We start from the raw sequence: 7,546 nt of genomic DNA on the forward strand, positions 1-7,546 counted from the left end.
TTTGGAGATCCTGTGCTCTCCAAAAAGTAGCGCACAGTGATGAAATTTCTGATTAAGTATTGTTCAGTAAATGGCCTAATTTATAGCAAGTTTATTTCTAGACTGTCAAGTCCATTCCCTGTTCAAAGAGTGGATACAACATTTTGGAGTAAGACTTTATAAATACAAGTTAAATTCCTACATTAAGTACAAAACTGAAATCAACACTGACCGCAGATCTGAGATCAGCTCTCAGAAACACAACAGCTGCAGACTGTGGTTATCATCATGTCCTCTAGAGTATTTGTGCAGATGCTTCTTTGCAACAAACTGGAAAATTTGATTTTTTGTTAATTGTACTTTCAATTTTAGAGAATGTTATGGAGACAAAATAATTTCTTACTATAATTTAACAATAACAAAATAGCAATTCAAAGACTGGCAGTTCCTGCATGTCAAACATTAGTAATTACTTGGAAAAGTCATAATAACCAGAAATGCAGATCTTCAGCGTTTTTCCTTTGCACAACTTAATTAGCGCAACAGACACTTAAATCTGTCCTAAAGCTGACAATGCCTCAAGCATTTCCTAAAGAGAGGGCAGTGCGAGTTCAGCTGTGTCAGGCCACACCAGCTGCCTGGCACGCCAGTCTGGGCACAGAGCAAAATAAAGGAAAAATACAGCGACCCCCACTCTTCACCAACAGGGAGTCTAAGCTGCACTTGGGTCAGGATAACCTGGCAGCCTCTGCGGCTGAATGGGGTGGAAAGCAGACAGAAAGGCAGAAAAACAAGCGATCCCACTGAACAGTGCTGCACAACACCAGGCCAAATGCCTTTTCTCTGGGCAGGATGATACTGTGGCTGTGCACTCTGCATTAGTGCCAACCAGCTTTAAATTTGCTAACAAAAACACCCTATATTTCTATTGGGAAAAACAACTTTTATTCCCCCATGTAGACACACAACCCTCCTAGAGCAAACAACATCAAAAGCAGCAGACTAGATGCTCTTCAGTCTTTTGTCATATGGAAGGCTGGTCAGAAATCAGAATTTTCTTCATAAGCAGAGAAACACAAGATATGCTAAGTGATAGCAGATCTAGAGTTTGAAACTTTCTAGAAAGATCTGAATAAAGTTTACTTTTAGCCATAAAAATAGATATACTACTAAATGCATGTATTGTACATTAAAATGTTATACATTAAAATATTTTCTAGCATTTTAAGGTCTAAATTAAGACACCTCAAAGGATGGAAAGGAATACATTTTTCCCAGTGAGGGGGGAAAAAATGCTTATGACCATTATGTTCCTACGAAACACAGAAAATTCAACAAAATTGTATTTCAGGGAAACAAAGGAATACTTGTAATGAATAATTTTATATTGTGGCTGCAATAATCCATTACAATTATAGATGATTATGTAGCTCCAGATGAGGGTCCTCTGCAGATCACTGTGCAGCAAAAAAAGTACTGGTCCTGAAAATACACTCACAAGTTTTCATGATTTTTTTTTTCAAAATCCTCTGACAATCTCACATCTTGCACACACAACACTCGGACTGCTTCCATCATAACCACTTCTGAGGTCAGAGCTCTCTCCATTACCTTAGATTGATCTTGGCCAAACAAGATGAGTCTGTGGCAGGCACTACAGAGTGTTTCCATCACCCCTTTCACCTAGGCTTTTCTGAGACAAGCAGCATGAACATGCCAAACGTTCTGCTGTTTGCGGCAATAAAACTGTTCTGTCCTTCTGCTGTACTTTGGCACAAGTTATTCTTCAACTTCAGCAGCTGTAACAGGAATTAATCATCTGCAGTTCTGTGTTCATTTGATCAGAGGCTTTAGTGCACCCATTCACAGCACTAAAAACACAGTCTCAGCTAACAGCTAAGGGCTCTGAAGGACAAGGCGAGAACCAAGCGTTACATACAAAAAGCCTCGTTTGTCTTTAGCATCTGAACTAATCTGTTACTGGATATGTTCCACTTTTTTGTTTTCAGTTTGCTGTATGCCTTTGGAAAACCAAGGCTCTCCGAGTCATTCAGCAGTGTTACATCAACCAACACATCAGTGCAACATGATGTCAACATCACCACCCTCCTGGAGCACAGCCAGCAATGGATACAGCTAAAAAAATTAAAAATTAAGGAGACAGATTCAGTTACATATTTTTATTTTCTCATTATTAATCAAGGGGCCTAGCCAAATTTTCAGCAGGCAGAGTGGAAATAATTCCAATGTCATCTATTACTTCCCATCTCAGTTTGAAACAGTCTTACTGATTCCACTGAAGTCATACCTGTGCAAGATCTGGACCAGCAGAGAATCAGGCTCTGGCATTCTGCTTTGGGACACTTTGGACCTAAGAGTGAACTGCAGAGCTCAAATCCAAGAGTTCTGTTTGGATCTGCACTGGTTTCATGTCTCTTAGGTTACTTTTTAAAGCTATAAGAAAGGACTCTAATGTCTAACATAAGCAGACTAGTCTCAGGACAGACTAATTCTATCACTCTTGCCTTTTGCTTACAGCAGTTTTAACTCACCTCTGAATTCCAGTCATCTGTTTCTAATTCAAGTACATTTCAATTTCCTCACTTGATATGAAGAGCAGCAGCCCTAGTGCTCACCAGAGGCCCTCACCAAGGGCAAATAAGAGTCAGGAAAAACCCTGGTGCTCTACAAAGCAAGTTGGCCTGGGAGTTCTCAGCCTGGGCGTTAAGTAACACCACTTGGATCCAGCAGCTTAATAAGTACAGGACAAGTGTATAGGTGCTGTTGCTGGTGAATACAATTTTAGTATTTCAAGTGAGTGTTCAGCACTTCAGGAGAAAGATTTACCAGATTTTTTGTGTTACTACTTTTTTTGTGTTACTACTTTCTAGAGAAATAATTCCAATTGATAGACAGATGCTTTCTCCGTCAGCTGTTGTCCTGCTTTGATGTATCTTTACTAGTAGAATATTACACTGAATCCTGTAAGATGTTATGCCTAAATGTCTATGTATGAAATCCATGCAGAGAGATGAGCACCAACGTAGGAGGTTATGGGACTGATGGATTGTTATCACAGCTGTGTGGCTACCAATCTATACTATTGCTCAATACCTCATATCCCACAAGTCTCTTTTTTTTCAGAATGGTAAGAGAAAATGCAATGACCTCCAAAGTTATTTTCTCCCTGGTGGGGGGAAAAAAATAAAATGTCTGTATTTCTATTGTTTATTTGGAAGATGAAGCTGTTAATAACAGTATTTCCCATTTCAAGGGTGTGTTTCTTACAATAGGCTTTTGAATTTTCTTCAAGAATTAGTTCACAAATAGAAAATATTATGCAGGTAAGAGAAAGCTAATGTTTCTCAGACATACTTTACTGACTATAAAGTTGAGAAAAGGATGTCCCACAGGTGAGCCTGGGGTGGGCTTTCCTGATAGGATATGTGGCCGCAAGAACAAAAAGTACAATGTCCTCATCACAGTGGGAAATTTTGAACAATGCAGAGAGAAGGAAAACTACTCCGAATAACATTCTTCATTGTAGCAATGATGTTATTGCTTATTATTTTGCATTCACATGTAAATTAAGAAGAAATAATTAACTGCATTGGGACTGTTCTGAGTTGGGGCCCCCCTAAAATGTTTTTCAATTAATTTTTTGTCAAAACAGTTAATAAGAGAAACATCTGCAGCAAAAAAGGCAGAAAGGCAGACTCTTTGCATACTTTGACAGTTCTGTAATTTCCAGATAACCTGTGTGAACTAGGCATAAATTTGTCAATGAAAATTTGAATTTATAAAAGAAGCTGAATTTTACTAAAACATGGCTGCAGATTTCTAACAAGAACACTTCAACAAAATGAACCAAGTCCAGCACCCACAGTTATTAATATCACATACCTTATCTAGCCAGTTTCTCAATCAACTGCAAACAGCTAAATCTAGATTATTATTCTAAAGCCTACTTCTCACAGAGGTACTAAAATCCTAAATTGAAATCCTACAATTTTTTTTGGTAGATTAGCACAACCTCTACAGTGCATACCTAAAATCAACTTCACACAAAATCAGAACCATGTGCAGAACCTGCCAAGCCCTGAATGAAGAGGGATACTCTCAGCTTCTCTAAGTAGTAGCAGATGTGAAGCCCTGGCAGTACAGCCTCCAGTCAAAAGATTAAAAGAGGTCTTAACTCACATTTGCTAGCAGATTGAGGTGAATGGGGGTACAGAAACACCTCCAGTTGACTGCTACCTCCCATCTGCCCCCCACCACAACTTCCCCGCTGGCAAGCAGGCACAGCTGAGTAGGATACATACACACTAAATCCCTCTGTGCTTCTGGCACAGTTATGGGAAGAGAAATTGGTGGGTACACCATTAGAGTGGCTTGTCAGACACTCTGTATGCAGTTACCAGCACTCAAGTAATCTTCCCATTCAGAAGGGGTTGGAAAGCCCCTATGGCTGGCCTGAGCTCCCACTACAGAAAAGCTCTACAGAACAAGACACACCTTTTCCAAGGACTGGACAATGCCCATACACTTGGATTTGTAAGAGTACAGGTAATATTGCCATCTAGTGACTCCTGTCATACCAATATCGGCAAGATTTTTATTGGGCTATACAAGTATCCTCAGCAACTATATAGTTTTCACCAATCTGAAGGTCCACAGCATGTAAGCTTACAACCTTTTTCATATAACAATCTGTTTATATGAAATATATACCTGTTATAACAATCAAATAATTTTGGGTCTGCCTTTGACTTCTAGAAAAGCAGTTACAGCCCTTCTTCAGCCTGCTCATGATCAAGCTTGATTACCCCTCAGAAGCCTACAGCTCCACAGATTTATTCCGTCAATTCAGTGATTTTCCTGGCACTATGCTCTTATATTGCATCACCTACTTGGACTTAAAAAAAAAAAAAAAAAAAAAAAAAAAAAAAAAAAAAAAAAAAAAAAAAAAGGGAATTTTTGCAAGGTGCAAATAAATTGAAAGAACATTCTTGTAGCACGCAAGCAAAAATATTCTGTATCTGTGCCACATCTCCAGCACATTAACCAAACTTTAATAGCAGCACACCAAAACAATTCTTCTCAGAAAGATGCTGTCTGCCATCTCACTCATTGCAGATACAGCAAATGAGGACTGTGACCATCTTAATGCAATTTTGATAGAACTGTGAAGCATTTAGCAATCAGCAACTTTTTCCATACACTATAAAAGACAGTTTATGCTTCCAGGGAGTTTGCTGCAGATCTGAGGAGCTGCCATCTCATGACATTTGCGTTGTTAAGTGTGGGTTTTCTCCATTCATTCTTTTTAAACTGGAAGAATGGTAGCAGGATCCCTTCAACAGGCTCATACTGGAGGCTTCAGGGTTGGGGGGAGAAGGGGGTGAAGGAGAGGAGTGGACAATATCAGGAAATAATTTAGTAGGCAATCATGACCACCATGAACAGGAACAGGTAAAGTGCTACAAATAGAAGCATGAAGGGTGACTGTGAAAGAGGTGGCTGGGCTTGATTACAAAGTGACAGGGGAGCAGAAACAGAAGTGAGCAACGTTTGAGAAAGCTTTAACAAAGAAAAACTAATAATACAGGGAAGACATTAAAGAGAAAGAATGTGCACTCTCGGACAACAAGAGGAATAACACAGCACTGACTAGCCAGGAGACAAGCAAGGCAATAGTCCAAGTTAAAACAGGGTCAGACCAGATAAACACCTTTGACACTTATGGAATTTGCTAATGTCCCACTCTGATGATGCTGCTTCATTCTGTGTCCCTCACACTGACAGCCAGCACTCACAGGCCTGTTTCATGGATTAGACAATAGTGCATGCACTGAAGACACAGCCTGCACTAGGTATGACTTTAACATAATATTTTATGTTTGGAACAGCCCCAGTGCTTTGCGTTCATACCATTCTTGCACTTGAATTACTTTAGGAACAGCAGCTGCGTAACTCAGAAAATTGAGAAACTCTAACAACGCCTCCATTGCAGTTGGACTAGCTAAAACAACTCAGTGCCTTGGGAAACTGGCCTGGCCATTTGTGTCACCCCGTGTTGCCACTGGCCTCCAGCTCCATTAGCTTTTCTCATGCATTCCAAGATTTACTCTGTTATTCTCTGGGAAGTTTGTTCCGCAGTCTGTGAGCACACCAGTGCTCTCGCTCATATGCACACAAGCCTGGAAAGGTCAGAACTCCCAGATGTTTTGTAAAAAACATAGAACCCATGACTTGCATGAGGTCTGTGTCTTACTCAGAGAGAAGAATATATATCCTGCATATGGAAAGCATCACATTTAACTCATTTAAAACATGAATCACATTGCCCATTCTTGCACAGCTCATCCCAGCTATACAATGGCTGCTATCAGACTGCTAACATCCAGCTTTAAAAAAAAAAAAGAGTTTATCGCTACAAAATACAATTCCCCATAGATGAAACCTTGAAGGCATGACCAATGAAGAATGTAGCATTCCAGAACAGAAAAAGACTGAACAACGCAGAACACTCATCTAACACTTGTATCATACATACATAGCAGCGTGCCTAGATCTCACTTATGGGCTGCCACCCATATTGATGTTTATATAGTGCAGAGTCAAACAAAGAATTGCTGCCTCAGAAGACTTGCAGCTTAATTCTCCCGCCAATCCCTAGGTCAATTCAGCCACAGCAAGTAACAATGACACATTCTGAAATTGACTTCTTTACAGATATGAGAATATTTTAAAATGCACTGAACACAACCTCAGGGAGAGTGAAGAATGCTTTATGAATGCTGTAACTCAGCTGGAAGTTTTGTAGTAATTTTTCATTCCCTACCCTTTCTAGCTACACCTTAGGAGCACAGAGTCATCACATCCTAGGTATACTGTCAGTACAAAGGGAATGCTTACATATCTGATTATGACATCTTTTGCAGTGTTTTAGGGTTTTTTGTTGTTTGTTATTTTTAGTAAAGAACCAGTAGCATAAAAGTTCTGTCTGCATACATGCAAAGCTTTAGGCTTACTTGTAAGCCAAAACTTTCTTAGCTGGAATTGGAATTTTAGAGCTTGTTTCAACAATGAAGCCTGAATCCCTATAAGAAGTAATGTGTTTTTAGCTCCTTTTTTTGTTGAACATACAGAGCATAGTCTGCACTAAGAAATATACCAGTTCCTTACGTGGAATTTATAATCGCCTTTGTTGCCCAAAATCCACCTTTTCTGAGGAAGTCTGACATACTCACTTCTTGCAAGAGTGGTTTTCTATCCACGGATTGCCCACACTGACATCTAAATAGGCAACACAGAAAAAACCACACTCTAGGACAACAACAGTTTGCAGAAACAACACGCATCTCAACAGCTCTTAGTAATGTTTTGGTTTTCTTCTCCCTCCTTGGTGAGGATTTAGATGGAATAGCACAAGCCAAATGGAGACATGTGGAGACAGTCCTGAAAGAGAAGGGCAAACTGGACAAAGATGAACATAAAATCTTGGGGACAAACCACAACTGATAGAAAAGTAAAGGAAGAAGAATAATGGAATAAAGGAGCTCAA

The sequence above is a fragment of the Hirundo rustica genome, chromosome 3, assembly GCF_015227805.2.
Source record: "Hirundo rustica isolate bHirRus1 chromosome 3, bHirRus1.pri.v3, whole genome shotgun sequence".
NCBI classification, from domain to species: Eukaryota; Metazoa; Chordata; class Aves; order Passeriformes; family Hirundinidae; genus Hirundo; species Hirundo rustica.